Genomic DNA, 17,599 nt, shown 5'->3' on the forward strand with positions numbered 1-17,599 from the left:
AAAATTACCTACGTCAATAGTTGTTACAAAAAATCAGTTTATTTTCGTTATAAAACTTCTATTCACGTTTTTACTTTGTGCTGTTTAGAAATGGGTAAGTGGAGGACTTTTCTAATGTACCTATATGCCTTGTGGAGGTCGGTTCCGTAATAAGGACATAATTTTTATGGAAACGGCCTCCCGGTCAATATGGTGAACATCTCGTCCATTAGAACCGTCTTTAGCGCATTTTTTATTCTTAAAAAGGATTTTATGGTATCACTAACTGTCGGTCGTTCCGATCTTGGTGCATAAATAACAATTTTAACATATTTTGATCAAAATCGATGTGGCCTCAGAAAAATAATTTAACATCTACGAATCACACACGCGTTTATCAAATGTGCACGTGATGTACTCTTTCAGCTTCAGCATCAAGATAATTCGTTTGAAAGCTTTTACAACTCCTAATTTATGTGTAAAGAATAATTTTGGGTACATTTTGCTCTAAAACTTTTGACCTATAGGTACCGCAGAGAAGAGTTATATTGAATTATTACACATCTAAGAGTCATATCATAGGGAATAAACTAGCGAAAGTCCGAACTCGATACATGACCTATGGAATGAAATATTTTGATTTCTATTATATTGAGCCCGCAGTTTTTCCTGTTCCCGATTCACTCGAAGTCTTATAACGTTTGTTCCTGTTGATCCAGCTTCCTGAAAATCAATAGCGCCCGTCCTTAATGTTCAAAGTACCCGTACACCAAATTTTAACACAATCGGCCACTTTTAATTTATTTAAAAAGAGTTAGAGCGCACGCGGACGGACGGACGGACGACAATACAAAACTATAAAGGATCTGTAATTAATACAGAGGTAGGTACTTCTTGGAAGTATAGGTACCACAAACGTACCTATTATACATTTTTTTTAGCGAATTTTTGATTTTTTAAAAGAAGCTTATAGTTTCGCTAACTGTCGATCGTTCGATAATTCGGTTCGGGCGCCTTTTATAAATCGACCGAGATATCGGGTAACGGTATATCGTAGATCTTTCGGCGTTTCAGTATTAGATAATTATGCACAATCGGCATGGAGTTATTCTTGCTTTACTTAGCCTGAAAGCTACTAATCTAACTAATCAAAAATCATCTAGTCTAGAATGGTACGTCAAAAACTTGATTGAAAACCTTCGATTCGTTGGGCCTAAACAAATGGACTATTATTGCAATGTAGCAAATTTTGTGGTAAGATTTTGAATGTTGGTATTGTCCCATTGCCCCCATTTCGATTATTTTTATAAAATGGTAGGTAGGCACCTGTTGCAAAAATAGCACCAAAGAAATGCGGAAGTAACGGGTTGATAAGATAAAATATAAAAGTGAATATAATGCGATCATTATCCTGTCAGCATTTTTTATACACGTATACAGTCTAGACTTAACCATTGAATAAAAACAGTGTTTTTATTCAATGACGTAACGTAGTCTGCCACCGCAATAACTCGCTCTGCTGTTGAACAATGACAAAGAAATCGCCCATGAAATTATTTACGATAAATGGAGAAATGTACAACGCGGCGAGCGTCCCCTATCTAAGAATAGCCACACTGTATTTCAACGAAATCAGTGTAGAAAACGCGATTTAGGTTTTGAACAACGGTATTTTAATGGCGATCCACAAGAAAAATATACTTTTACTATTTCCAAGGAATAAGAAAAACCCCAACAAGAACTTCAAAACTGTTGAGTGTTTACCATTCTACAATACTTAAAGCATGCCTTAAAGATATTTGTATTTGCATTCATATCCTAGGCATTGTTTTATTACAATTTTACTTCACGGCAAAATATCGATCAGAATTCCCTTGTTTTATAATATTTCCCGTGAATTGTACGAACCGAAAATATGTTTAAGGCATAGTTGAAGGTCTAATTGTCATATTAAGCCTTTTCTCATTAAGGAAAATTGTACGGTTTTCGAAATCGGCTCGAAATTGTAAGAGGTGTTATGCCATATAAAAATAGTACGCGAAATCCCAACCTTAAGTAAGTTTTAATGATTTTGAGCTTACTAAAGCTCCTTTCACAGCTTGCTGAGGAAGTTGGAAGTGTTGCATAAATTCGTAAGGCCACCGAAAATGCGACTAGATAACAATAATTGGACCAATACACGTACACAACATAGATACACACAACGGTGTCACTGTTTATACTGCGAGACTGCGACTGCCAACAATATATTGCACTTGCAGTTCTGATTAATTTCTGTGTATTTTAAATGTGACTTTACTTTAGGGCGGTTGATATTTACGCGGCGCGGTTTGGCTTTACAAAAACGTGGTACCGTTGTTGAGCCTTCATTCTACGGTGATACAGGCAACAGATTTGTCTTTTTGGTTTTTTGCCACTTGGTTCGTTACTTTCATTACGTACAGCGCTGTGATCTCAAAGTCTAAATTAATTTTGGAGAGTACCTATCCCGTTTAAACCTTAGCTTATTCCAGGTTTGGTTCTCGGGATTTCCCGGACACCAAATTAAAATTACACGAAACCATGCCGACTTTTGCCGCCCCTATTGCGTGCCGCCCGGGGCACTTGTCCCCTTTTGCCCCCACCCCCCCCCCCCCCCCCCTATCCGGCATTGAATGATGATGATCTTTTTATGTGAAGTACGAGTAACGTTTGTAATGCATTTTTGTTTTGATTCTCAAAAAGGAGCTTATAGTTTCACTAATGGTGGGTCGTTCGGACACCTTTTAATAAAGCTTTATATAAATCGATCGAGATCTTGGCAATAGAATGATTATTTGAACCGGAATTACTGCTAAAGTGAAAACTGTCGTGAAATGCACTATACAACGTAGTTATTGTCCCAAATATCCTTTTTTTGATTTTTTTTCCTCGTACTTTTTTTGCTTCTAAAATGTAATTACGATCAACACATGCAATCCGCTTTTTATGTTCCCTCGGACTATTTCAGGAAGCAGACATTCTTTTACAAAAACAACAAAGTAGCATGAATCTCACTGTGCAATATGGAGTTGTCCTTGGACCTATAAAAGTGGTATTGAATATTTTTATACCCACCTGAAAATAATATGAAATCTCTCTGTAAATATAATTTGTTGTTTTTAAATTGTAGACATATATTAAGTTTTTGTGCAGCCTCCTCCAAATGCATATTTAGTAAATAAAGGACTACGATAATTTAGTAATAATACTAATAATAATTATTATTTGTTAAAGATTTTAACATACCATCCGGTAATGCACCCAAATATGTATGGTTCAAATCTACAAATAACCCACTTGGCATTAACTCTCTCTTTCATAAGTTCTTCTTGTTTTTGTATAGCTACCGATTCATTTATTGTCCCATATTCTATGGATTCATTTGAATATGGTTTTTTATTTAGAATACCTTTTCCAAGGGTATGGCAGGGGGTATATCCTCTTCTTTTGATTACTTGACCAAAGTTGGACGCGGTGTTACTCGTAGTTCCTTCTCGTTTCGATAGATTGTGTTATCAAACTGTCCTATAGTTGTAATAACTATTTACAATAGCCGATCAGTAACCTGGAGAAATTGAAAATGTATTTCTAAAATCGTATTTTAAAATTTTACCTCCAACGATTTTAATATTCTCTTGCATTCATTTTCTATAAAATAGGTTGTTTTTTCCATAGTCAATGTTGAGTTTTTTTTTAGACTTTCTTACAACCTACTTTTGTAATTCGATATTTTTGCTACTGATTCATGAAATTTGTAAAATATTTTCCTGGGTTTTGGTCTGTAGCTCCCTTCCATGGACTGATATGCCAGACAGAACCTAAATAAATTTATTACTTATTTTTAGGTTTAACTTTTTGCCCATTGTGAACCTGGATAAGATATTCATAAACAATTCTGCTCGTTTATTGAATTGATCAAACCATCACGGAAACTAAACTTCTGTAACCAGGGAAACACATGAAGGAAGAAAAGAAAAATGCACAGAATGCAAATTTACCGAGCGTCTCCAAAAATGTGTTGCTTATCAAGGACTTCATTTGTCCGATATCATCTTCCATTCTTGAAAACCTTATTTATGAAAAATAAACTTCCACATTTTTTCTACCAAATGCTTTTTATTTTAATCTCTAATATTAACCGCATGGCAACCATTTCAAATAGGGTCATTTTCACCTGGTCACCCTGTATATACCAAGCAGTCATGTTGCCTAAAATTAACTATGACATATAAATTTCCCGAATTTCTTGATCTCCTTCGTGAGTCTATTAACTCTGGGACCAAAGCGTTAGTTTTTCTACCATTTTGTTCGTCCAAAACGAATAATCCCTACAAATAAAAGGTTAAAATTACAGTATATGAAAATGGACATTTACCTTTGAATTTGTTCGAGATATATGCCTCCTTCGGTATACAAAGTTTGCAGTTGGAATTGTGCAGTTGTTCCTGTACTTAATCAAAATAATTAGGGTTCTTTTTGAGACACCATTTACCATCCTGTTCCATGTAAAAATCTATTTTTCCGCTTTTGAAGGCCTCGTTTGGCAACAGCTTTTCGCTTTTTTCTGAACTTTTTATCTCAATTACGGCATGATGATCCACCAATCCATCCACAGAACACGCAAGAAATGAAAGTTCTTCGTCGATAATCCGACCACTGCTTCGGGATTTTTTTCCTAAACTGTTGTTAAAACAATGAAATTGCCCTTAGCTTCATGAAGATCCCCAGTCTGTGTGGCGCGTGTGCCAGGGAATGTTGAAAAATCTGTGATAATAATAATAAATGTCTTTATTGAGTCAGTGATAAATATAATAAATGGTACAGTTGCAGAGGCGAAGTTCAGCTCTTCCACTTAACCTCTGTTGAGAAACAAATCCGGCGTAATTACATGATCATAATGTTACATAAGTTCTTAAAATTAAGCATGCCGATAGGTAGTGAACTGCTGTAAATTGTTATTCATGAGCTTGTTGTCTTTCTAAATACCTGGAAATTATAGCTTTACGGAATTTCTACATGAATCGTTATAAACCTCAATTATGCAATTGCGCGAGTTTTTCCCGGAAAACATCGGACTACCATGTACCCAAGTCGACAGCTTCCGCGTTAACGAAAGCGAGAAAAACACGAACTCGGAACACCAACGTGGAATACAAACCTCGCACCCAACAATGGCCGGAACCTCGGCGTTGTGGAGACCAGGTTGCACTCACTCATACCCATGCTTATTATCGGAAAGATGGAACGCAAATAACACACTTAATTAATTGGAATCGCAAATAGTTTATTGAGTACTTGATCAAAAGTGTAAAATGAATCAAAAGGCCGAAAGAACTTCTTGTTTGGAATTTGGAATCGGACATCTCAGATCGCCCCTTTGGGAAATCGCTGAATGGTACACATCAGACAGAGGTTTTCCAACATCCAAAGGTTTTTATCGAACTCGTACGTCATGTAACAAAAAAGTAATGTATTAATATTGTTCCTATGTTAAACTGTTAAACAAACAAACAAAAGAAATACAAAAAAAACAAAAATCAGCTGAAAAAGCTGAAAGAAAGTTGAAAATGGTGAAAAATAAAATTTTAAATTTGTTATATTATAATTACCCTTCCTAATATTTGACTCAAGGTTACACAATGTATATACATTTGGATATGGACAAGCAGTGACAAGATAAGGACCTGAATACAAAGTACAAAATTTGTGTATTATCTTTCGATTCGCATCGGACATTGGATTCTCCCGCAAAAGCACTAAATCTCCAACCTTTAATTTGTCATTTGCTGAGCATCTCCTCCTTCTAATCTCCGCCTACAGTCAAATTTTTTTGTACATCTTCCCTAATAACCTCAACAGACTTAGGTGGTGATGCAGGCAAATATTTTGAAGAATATCACCCAATTCACGTTGTCCAATTAAAATCTCTTATGGCGAAAATCCTGTCGCTAAATGGGGAGTGTTGTTGAATAATGACTCGATCTGAGGTAAGAGGGTTGCCCACCTAGAATGGGAATCACCATAGGTTCTGAACAAACGACTCAACTCTTTCATGACACGTTCAGTGGGGTTCCTGGAGTGTCGAATAGATGAGTAAGTTGGTGTTATTCCAAGCCTCTTCCATCGTGTCTTGCCACACCTTTGACGAGAACTGGGTACCATGGTCAGACAGAATGGTTCGAATGGGAATTCTTTGGGCAAAATCAGAAATTACCTTCATGGCAGAAATGTTTGCCTGAGCTTGTCGTAGCGGGTAAAGTTTCACATGTTTGGAAAAAGAATCGATGACAACCAAAATGTAGGAAACTCTAGAACGTCCTTCTGGTAAACGGCCATAGTAATCAATGGTCACTAACTCGCCTGGAAATGTAACTGAAACAGAGTGTGGAGCACCCATCAAGCCACGGGTAGGAAATTTACATTTTTGACATACATCACAACCACGGATGACCTGGTGAATACGCCTTCTCATTCGTCGAAAATAAAAATTCTGTTAAAAAACCAAATATAATTTTGAAACTCCAAAATGTCCAAAAACCTCATGATGATCAACCACTAACGGTAAAACCAGCTGATCGCCAGAGATACGAATCGCTTTGTACGAAAATTCCAGAGTGTACCTTAAATTGTGACAAAACTCCTGAGAAGCACTCAACACAGTAGATAACTTGAGAGGAAATTAAAAATGGAACAATAAAAAATATTTTTCACTTATAATTGCACAAGAGGTTTGTATTTTACCGAGTAAATTTGGGTTGTTTAGGTAATGAAAATCTGTTGCCTAGCAATTAGACGAGAAAAACTATCAACTAATAAAAATGCGACACCGCAGGTGGAGCATTTTTAGGTTGACAGTTTTTCGAGTTCAATTGCTAAAAGGCAACAGATTTGAATTGCAACAACACAAATTTACTCGGTTTAAATACAAACCTCGAGTGTAATTCGGCAGGACAATTTAACGAACAAGAAATTCACATAACTAATCAATTACTGACAGACGTCAAACTAGTCATATGGGAAAGGATAATGCGATAATTGGTTCGAAAATGAATAAGTGAAAAAACCACTAGTGCATTTGTCGCTGGAAAAGTTGCAGGTAACTTTTGCCGCTGTCAAAGTGACCATTTCACTGCGGCTTATGCGATTTTTTATACATGAGTTGAATTGTCTGTTGAAACCTAGCCAAATCTCGGAATAAATTGCATGCATGCAGCTAACTTCACATCCTGAATCCACTAGAGCCACAAGCCAAACACCAAAACAACTGTATATTACGGCATGGACAAACCTCCCTCTGCAATAAATCGCTTGTTGGTCAATCTGGTTCTCTCGGCATGCTGCTGATCTGTCGACCAAAAAATCACCCCGAACAACCTCTAACTGCTCCACTTCATCGAACCGGGCTAAACTAAAATATCTATCAAAACGTTACAAAAAGATCACTGGGTGAAAACGAGCTGGATTAAACAGTGGCTTCTCAACCAAAGGACCAACGAAAGAACGTTTAGCCAAAGACATCCTTCCACTCTGAAACATTCACCCTATCAACCACTCCAGATGCAGCCGCAATAGGTTGGGGAGTAGAAGAAGCAAGGGGGTTAACAATACACTGATCTGTCGGTGGTTGGCACAATGATGGAACGATCGCTGTGGTTTCTGCGGGAACAACGCTGGGACTCGCAGTTGTACTGGATCTTGACAATTGCTCCAATGAGTTGAAAAATCCTTGGTTGACCTTCCTGTGATCTTCAAACTCTCCAATTCGCTCATAGGCTCCGTAACAACCTCAACTTCGGTGTCCGCTGGTGGCGTATCAACAAACAGCATCGGCACATCCATTTCCAACGTTTATGAGTTGTGAACCTAAAAACACAGACAGGGCAGTAGATCTGACACAAATTAGTAAACAAAATCAAAATACACAAGGTTCCTTCTTTCACATAGCAATGGGACAAGGTCATCCTAGAAGTCGGTGCAACAACCGTTTTGGTGGTTTACTGAATACGGGTGCAGTTGAACCTTTTCTTCTTTCCAGTTTTTACAATTACTTTGCAGTATGGTTTGTTGGAAAATTGTGTCGATCGGCACAATTTAGTTCTTCTAATGGTTGGTTAACTTTCTCCGTGTAGTCTACCAAATCTAAATCGGGTTTTTTGTCTTTTTCGTATTCAACACCATAGTATTCGTCAGCGGTGGTAAACAGATTTCTTCTTGGCACTCGATCTGTAAAAGCAGTATTTTCATTATAATTACTTGACTAATTTGTCAGTTCGTACGTTTTGCATATAGCGGCTCGTATCTTGGCATTTTCATATCCATGCAGATATATAGGCTGATAACTATCGCCGAACAGTGTTTTCTCAATTCTGCAAAGATAATCTCATTTGGTGTTAAATGATAGTTCCCATTTCATGGACATAGCAATGGTTTAGGACTGCTTATATTTCATTTTTTCAGTAGGGAAGTGAGTATTAAGAATAACGTTTATTTTAAATTCTTATTGTTTATACATCGGCCGTTTTTAAATGTTAGGCACTAGGCAGTTAAAAACGCAAAACCATATTCTAAGGTTATACGTAAAAGATTCCCCGGAATTTATAATTGGAGTTACTGTTTGCTCAACATTTTATCATAAACAAAATTTTAAATGTTTTGAATATTAAAATTCATGTAAATACGTTGAATGTTTTTCTCTTTGTGTTTCAAAATTTGGAGTAGAAAATGTAAATTTTTTATTTCCCGTGAATTCCTTTGAAAGTAAATTACGCGATCACGGTATAGTAACAAAAAAGAGCTAATTTGATGTGCGGATATGATTTGAATAAAAAGTTTCATGCATTATGTCGTAAAGTAATAGCAAAAACACTAGATGGAAATAAATAACTTTTCGTAATTCAAAGGACTGCGGCGTGTCACAAAAAAGGCTTTGGTCAACTTCAACAGTTTTATTTCTTTTTATAAACCAGCTTGATAGTATGTCAGACATTCTCGGTTACATATACCCTACAGGGTTTTTACATTCGTTATCATCACCAGTGGTTATTGCAGAGGTAATAAAGTTTGGTGACGTATCAAATACAGTAGTAGACGATATTGTATAAGCGGTTCGTTCGAGGCGAGAAGAGCAGAACCCCAATTTTATAACGAAACCAGATTGACTTAACGATCCTCGTTAGTTAGTAGCAAATTGATTCAGACGCATAATCGTGTTTTTGCTAAACTTTGCATTTGCGTTCAAAGGCAAATTTTAAATGTAAAATTCTCTTTGTTTGTATATTTTGTAATTTCGTAACATTTATTTAAAAATGAAGCAAATTACGTGAAGCTAATGAATCTTGAAATTGGAAAAACCTTCACGAAAAGTTTGCATTATATATTTCAACGAGAATAAGAACGGAAAGGTAAAACGTACACATCTCGTAATTACTTCTAAATTGGAAGGGCCTTATTTAATGAAAAAGAAGTAATAAAAGAATGTACCCTTTTTACCTACGTTTTTACTTCTTTTCGTATAGCCACTTATTGAATACCAAGCTTGTTTTGTAAGGAACCCTTATTAATGTGTACATAAAACGGTGCCTCGTTAGCTTTTTTCCTCGAAAAGTATATGAATACTTCTTAAAAGTAGAACATCAATATACCATGTATAATTGATCCAGTTGGCAACTATCAGTTTCCCCGAAGCTCTCAGATTCACACCTGAACTAATCGGCTTTATAAACCTAAGAAACTTTAACTTAATAAAACACCTACTCAGCTTAACATTCTGAAACATGGCTACGTCAAACACGCACGAAACAATCTTAACACAGATTGAGAAAGTGAGAGATTTAGATAGTGAAACATCACGCCCTATCCATTTTACAACTTCAAACTCTGAAAGATGAAATTGAGATCAATTGACATACCGGAATTTTTTTTCCACCCAGCTAGCATTTTAGGTGTCGGCAACCTGAGGCAAAAGAAATTCGACCAAAGTAGGTGGAAATTCTGTAATGTTTATGTTGAATAGGTGCAAGTAAATATTTTACCTACGCACGGGAGACATATTGGTGAAATAAACTCTTATTAGGATGCAACAAACTATGGTAGTGGTAAATGGTCATCTAATAACGTACGTCAAAAATACCAATTAAGGAGTGGCATATACCTAACTACTTGTATCACCTAATAGGAGCAGTAGGTAGAAGGACCTTACTTGTGCCAATTTGTAACCTAACTAAAGGGACGCTTGTTACCTAATTGGTAATATTTTCGTTCCATGACTTATTAGGTAACTTTGTTCATGTTATAAATATAACCTAATAGGAGATATAGGTCAAAGTCGACAAATGACTAAATAATTTCATAGACACGTAATAAGAGAATACAGTTACTTACATTTCGACCAATAGGTTGAAATGACTTGAATATTTCACCATTAAGTTTTTTCGACCTATTGGTCAAAACGACAGATAACCTATTTAGTAGCATTTCACCAAAATAAATAAACAGCTTCGAATATTAGTGCTTTGTGGTCATTCCTCACTTGTGCTGTTTCTGTGCGGTTGTGTCGCGTATTTGTGCGCTAAATATTTTTTCGACGCCATAAAATACAATGAGTAATAGAAAGGTGACATACACGACAAATTTTTATCAGAAAGTTAAGAGACTAAAAAGTAAAAATGGGAAGAAACTAACACGGGCGTTGAACAACAAATTTACGTGTTCTCTTATACAAGACATCAATGTTGCTCGTAAAACGGTGACTGAGCCGACTGCAGATAATATGCATACAGCATCATTTGCTGATACAAATACTGAAGTTTCAAAGTCACTAATTTCTAATAATGAGGTACCTACGGGAAGACGGCGTTTATAAGCAATCGCCTTTAGAATCACCAGTAGACGATTATGATAACGATGAATTCGAAGAGCAGTTAGACTTCATGAATGATTTAAGAGAATGGGCTTTGACAAATAAGTTAACTTTGAAGTCAGTGTCTGAATTACTGAAAATACTGGGATCTGGGCAATTCTGGTATGACGGAATTGAGAAGAATCTACGAAATTGCTTGTTCTTCACCAACTTGAAACATGAGGTCGAAAATATAGGTGCAAATTAGGGTATTCTACTTATTAGATTAATATAACGAGAAGGCAGACATATTTATTGGCTAGCGTAGACGGCCGAAATATCATCATACATGTTTTATAGCATTAATGAATAAATATGTGTCATATAATTAAAATTTAATTATATTTAGGTATTATTAATGTACAACTACAAAAATGAAGAACGAATAATTATTTTTTTATTATTTTTATAATAGTTATTTCAGAGGGGCTTTGTGTTTTTTGAAGGCAGAAGATATATGTTTGTCATAGAAAATGCATTCGCACGAAATATTTCTACAGAGATATATATATATATATATATATATGAAATTAAACATATTCAATACTTTACATATAATAGGTAATTTGTCTGACATAACGCCAGCCATAAAGTTCATAACAGTATTCTTATTAACTGTAGGTACTATTCTTTAAAAAGAGAGGATAGTAATGAAGTATGGTTATAAGTTCACGACATGTAGAAAATAAGTAATCCGCCACGTCGATTCGACGTAGAAAATTACCTAATGAGGTGTCTAGACACCTAACACCTATTAGTTAAATCACACCTATTCAACTTATTTCTCACATCGAATCGACGTGTCAAAAAACACCACTTACGTCGATTCGACGTCGAATTTATGTTATACTGCACTTATTGAAATTGGTGTCGTTACTTATTTGAAGTCGAATCGACGTCGAATGACACCTCAATTGATAGCTGGGCAACATATTTGTATTTGTCCTTGAATTTGGTACTGCAGGTTTTCATTTGATGATGTTAAAAATTTGATTGTTCCTTCCTCCTGCGTTGTATTGGACACTTAGATTTCCCGACATTACTTACTTAACCATCCGGTGATGCCGCAAGAAAAGAATTGTTTTCATCAATAAAAAGAACACAGAGATACGTATAAATCAGTGACCAGTTCAAAATCTTGAATTGCTCGCTGCTCATAGCGGTATTCCCCAACACCCCTGGTACAGAACAGCCTTGACCGTTTTTACTGTGGACGTTGATCAGCTTCGCTACTTTACCAAAGTTGGGTGCCGTTAATTGTGTTATTCTCATTGTCTCATAAGGGGTTATTTGATTGGCCTATATTCCGACGCTAAATGTCAGTGGGATTATCTTTTAACAATTGCGCTAAAAGTTCTTGTTTTTTAGTTAAATATATCCCTTCATCCATACCTTCTGTACTTGCTTGAGGTCCATAATCATGATCCTTATCACCGTTACAAAATAATTCTTCCGAGTTTCACTGTTCTATTTTGCGCACGCTTCTTTACACTTTTATATCGTTGTGCCTTCCCGCCACACACAATTTGGTATACTCTACAGGGCTGGATGCAGTTAACTTTTTTTGTAATAATAATAATAATAATAATAATTGTACTTTATTGACTGAATATAAGTAAATAATGAAAAACACCATTTATTTTTATCCACTCTACCTTTTCTCTCTGGCCCCGTGTGCCTCTTCCTGGCATGCAGCGATCATTTCTTCCCAATCAAACTAGGAAAGCCACCTCTGTTCGCACATGCAAAGCGGGACCACTGGGCTGGGCTGGGCAAAGTGGAGTACCAATATGGCCGCTTCACCAGGCCCGTACTATGTAAGAAAGTGTCCACAGATCAAACCACATATAAACCAATGAAGGATTTCACATCTGCTATTTATTTCAACCGAATTATTACGAATGATGGATAGTACACGGTAAATAAGAATAAGACATTGTGAAAATAGAAATTTACTGTCCCTTAAACAATACAACCTTATTACTATGATATCTGATACTTTCAGACTTCTTATTTTTAGATGTCATACATTCTTACATTAGTGTATCTACATTTTATTATATATATATATATATATATATATATATATATATATATATATACATCATTCTATCATTATTGCGTCCATACATTTACCAATTACGCACATTATTGCGTCCTTGGAACTATTGCGTCCGAATATCGGACGCAATAAAGGCATCGCCTGTATTTCCATGTTCCCGCCATTTTATCATTCAAATACTATCAACGAAGGATGCACCGGTTTAACAGATTGCTATAGCACAAACCAGTTTTGAGACATCTCTTGCCGTTTTCGAGATATTAAAAGATAATGAATTTTTAGTGGACGCAATAATAGTTGCAATTCGTACGAAGTTGTATATTTTTAGTTCAGCACTTTGCAGCTAGGGCGGTAAATTAGTATACGCTTTCAAGTATACGTTTTACAAAGTTGGTATATTATTGCGTCCAACATGTGGCAACACTGTAAGCTATTTATAGACATCATTTCGATAAGATAATCATCTTTTTATATCTTAACTGAGGATAATTATTATACTCTCCATTCGGAAAGTACATTGTTGCGTCCAGATACGTTTAATTATATTGGAGCTGATCTCCAAAAATGTAACAATTCAAAAAATTCTATTCAATAAAATTGTTTAACATAAAAGGTGGTATTTGGTTATCAAAAAATTAAATTTCGCTTTTGAATATTTTTGGTCGATAGTTAACAGCTGACCCCCCTTTAATGGCAGTAAATATTAACTTGGCGAGGTTCAATTGAAACGTGACGTCTCTTATACTATTCCCATCATTTAAAAACAAATTTTTACTACAAGCGTACACTTTAATTTTGTTGCATTATTCCGTAACCCAGAGCTGATGTCCAAAAATGTAACAATTCAAAAAATTCTATTCAATAAAATGGTTTAACCTAAAAGGTGGTATTTGGTTATCAACAAATTAAATTTCGCTTTTGAATATTTTTGGTTGATGGTTAACAGCTGACCCCCCTTTAATGGCTGTAAATATTAACTTGGCGAGGTTCAATTGAAACGTGACGTCTCTTATACTATTCCCACCATTTAAAAACAAATTTTTACTACAAGCGTACACTTTTATTTTTTTTTTGCATTATTCCGTAACCCAGAGCTGATGTCCAAAAATGTAACAATTCAAAAAATTCTATTCAATAAAATGGTTTAACCTAAAAGGTGGTATTTGGTTATCAACAAATTAAATTTCGCTTTTGAATATTTTTGGTTGATGGTTAACAGCTGACCCCCCTTTAATGGCTGTAAATATTAACTTGGGGAGGTTCAATTGATACGTGACGTCTCTTATACTATTCCCAGCATTTAAAAACAAATTTTTACTACAAGTGTACACTTTAATTTTTGTGCATTATTCCGTAACCCCGAGCTGATCTCCGAAAATGTAACAATTCAAAAAATTCTATTCAATAAAATGGTTTAACCTAAAAGGTGGTATTTGGTTATCAACAAATTAAATTTCCGCTTTTGAATATTTTTGGTTGATGGTTAACAGCTGACCCCCCTTTAATGGCTGTAAATATTAACTTGGCGAGGTTCAATTGAAACGTGACGTCTCTTATACTATTCCCACCATTTAAAAACAAATTTTTACTAAAAGCGTACACTTTAATTTTTTGCATTATTCCGTAACCCAGAGCTGATCTCCGAAAATGTAACAATTCAAAAAATTCTATTCAATAAAATGGTTTAACCTAAAAGGTGGTATTTGGTTATCAACAAATTAAATTTCGCTTTTGAATTCTTTGGATGATGGTTAACAGCTGACCCCCCTTTAATGGCTGTAAATATTAACTTGGCGAGGTTCAATTGAAGCGTGACGTCTCTTATACTATTCCCACCATTTAAAAACAAATTTTTACTAAAAGCGTACACTTTAATTTTTGTGCATTATTCCGTAACCCCGAGCTGATCTCCGAAAATGTAACAATTCAAAAAATTCTATTCAATAAAATGGTTTAACCTAAAAGGTGGTATTTGGTTATCAACAAATTAAATTTCACTTTTGAATATTTTTGGTTGATGGTTGACAGCTGACCCCCCTTTAATGGCTGTAAATATTAACTTGGCGAGGTTCAATTGAAACGTGACGTCTCTTATACTATTCCCACCATTTAAAAACAAATTTTTACTACAAGCGTACACTATAATTTTTTTGCATTATTCCGTAACCGAGCTGATCTGCGAAAATCTAAAAATTCAAAAGATTTTATTCAATAAAATTACTTTATTTGTAGATAAGGTAAAAGTAAGTAATTATAGTAATAAATGAATGTTTTCTTATACGTGATCGATTTCGCTTTTATTTAGCATCTTCGGACCTTTATTAATTGACGCTAAGGTCCAAATATGCTAAATAAAAGCGAAATCGATCACCAATAACTTATAAGAAAACATTCATTTATTTATAATTATTTACTTCTACCTTACAAATTCAATACAAGTAATTACAATGGAGACATACGTCGACAAAAACCAAAATCAAAATTTTATACTAAGTTCCACACCTTTACAAGGAAAAGCAATTGGACTCGTATAATTAAATTAATTCCTGCCGGATCAACGTCCTCTTGAATATGTGATTAGACGAGGAATGACTAAGCATTAACATTGGCAACATTGCAGGACGCAATAATATACGGCGAAATGCATATACGGGTGTGACAATGGCGCATATGAAAGGACGCACGAATGATTCAATATGACTGAAAATTCGTATATCGAAATACTGGGAATTTTTGAAATCTGGTTAGGATTCTAGCCACGACATACGATTCCAAACCAACATTCGCGGCAATAGTTTAAGAATTCCTATCCGTTCTAGGAGACGCAATAAAGTACAAATACGTGCGGACGCAATAATGATAGCGGGATGTATATATATATTTACGAATACAAATACGAAAGTTAGACTCAACGTACTAACAACGAAGGAAAAAGAAGAAGAAATTTGCAAGAAGCGGCAAAAGTTTATATGTTGGTATTGGAATAAAATATGAATGGATATATGGAACATACATTTAAAACTTATTGCAATAGCGATCGTTTATCCCTTAATTGTTAACATAGACTTTGAAAATACTTAATGTATTGATGTAGCGCGTCTTGACATGAGTAATGCCTGGTAATGCCTTTGATTGTGTTTGCCATGAAAGCTTTATCACGAAATTGGGGTACTATGGATTCAACGAGAAAAATAAAAAATAAGTTGGTTTTTATTTAACCGTAAGGAATTAGAAATGTAAAGTTACTATCGCGGTTCAGAAATGCAATTTTATTTCAGATGTAAATAAAGTATACTGCATCACGTGTTGTATATTCGGGATGAGGTAAATGAACCGGGTCATTATAATTAAAATAAGAGGAAGGAGAGCGAGTTAAATACGTCAATCGTTACCGAATGTTGAATGACAAAAACCATGAATAGCGCGGAGTCGGTATTTATACAATTCATCGCAGTAAGATAAGGTGTAAATGAGATAGAAACGTGAAACCAATAAATATGGGTGAAAATAGTGGGAAGAAAGCAACCATCCGCGATGTTGAACCTGCGCTTGACGTTTTAGCAGATCGCGTTGTGAACTGTCAAATGTAAACCATGGATCCCGAAGATTGCCAAGAACGAGTCATCATCTCCATAAAGCCACCGTCGCGCTGCTGAAAGGCCAAAGCGAGATTGGGCACATATACTACAACTACAAAATAGTATTTACAAAGTTACAACTACAATTTACAATACAGTGCGCGGCGTGAGAACGTCAGGGTGACCCCGACTCTGACTCACGGGTGTTAGGTCAGAGTCGGGAATTGATGGCGCGCGGTGGTGTAACTTGATCCCAAGCGACCAGCCTCAGTCAGTGGGTGGAAGGTAGCCCCAGGCACAAGTGGTTTCTGCTAACTTGTGGTGCTGCTTATAAACCGTTTGCTGGTAGTGGGGCATCCAAATAAAAGAACAAAAGATATATTTACTCTTAAATAAATTGTTGTTATTAGACAGGGTGTTTAAACAATTAATTTGCTTTCGGCACCTGACGGTTCATTTTATAAATAAATTTGAATATTGAAAACAAAGTACGACACTTAGCTGAGTATTAGGTCCCTCGCCAAATCCAAAGAAACCCCTCGACTCCAATGATGGTACGATTAAAGCACGTGAACGGCTACCTTGGCTGCCCCGATATTTCGTTAACAGTTGTCGAACAGCTCCTTCATACAGGTGGCTACTCGTACATCCTTTAACGATGCTCTCAATCAATTACATGGCTTCCTTCTCCAAATGCAGATCTCGATTAGTAAGTCTCATGCGGTACGATAACTGAAGAATCCACTTCAGCAACAAACGGATGACAGATGAATGTGTGGTCTGAGCTAGATTACCGTTTGGATGTGTGTCAGTGTGTCGTGTGACAAATGTAAAATGGGGGACACATCGAACATTTGTAATTATTTTGGTGGAGTGTAAGTAAAATGCTTTAGCAAATATACCTAACATTTTGAAACCCGATGAATCATTTATAGTAACACAGTTTAGTTCTCGCAATACGGCAACAAGTTAGATAAAGTGCTTTCTTAAAGAGATTATCTAAATAGATAGCGAAGTGGCTATTAAATTGCTTACAGTTACAATATTAGTTTAACCACGATA

Source organism: Photinus pyralis, unplaced genomic scaffold, assembly GCF_008802855.1.
Source record: "Photinus pyralis isolate 1611_PpyrPB1 unplaced genomic scaffold, Ppyr1.3 Ppyr1.4_LG1, whole genome shotgun sequence".
In the NCBI taxonomy this organism is placed as follows: domain Eukaryota; kingdom Metazoa; phylum Arthropoda; class Insecta; order Coleoptera; family Lampyridae; genus Photinus; species Photinus pyralis.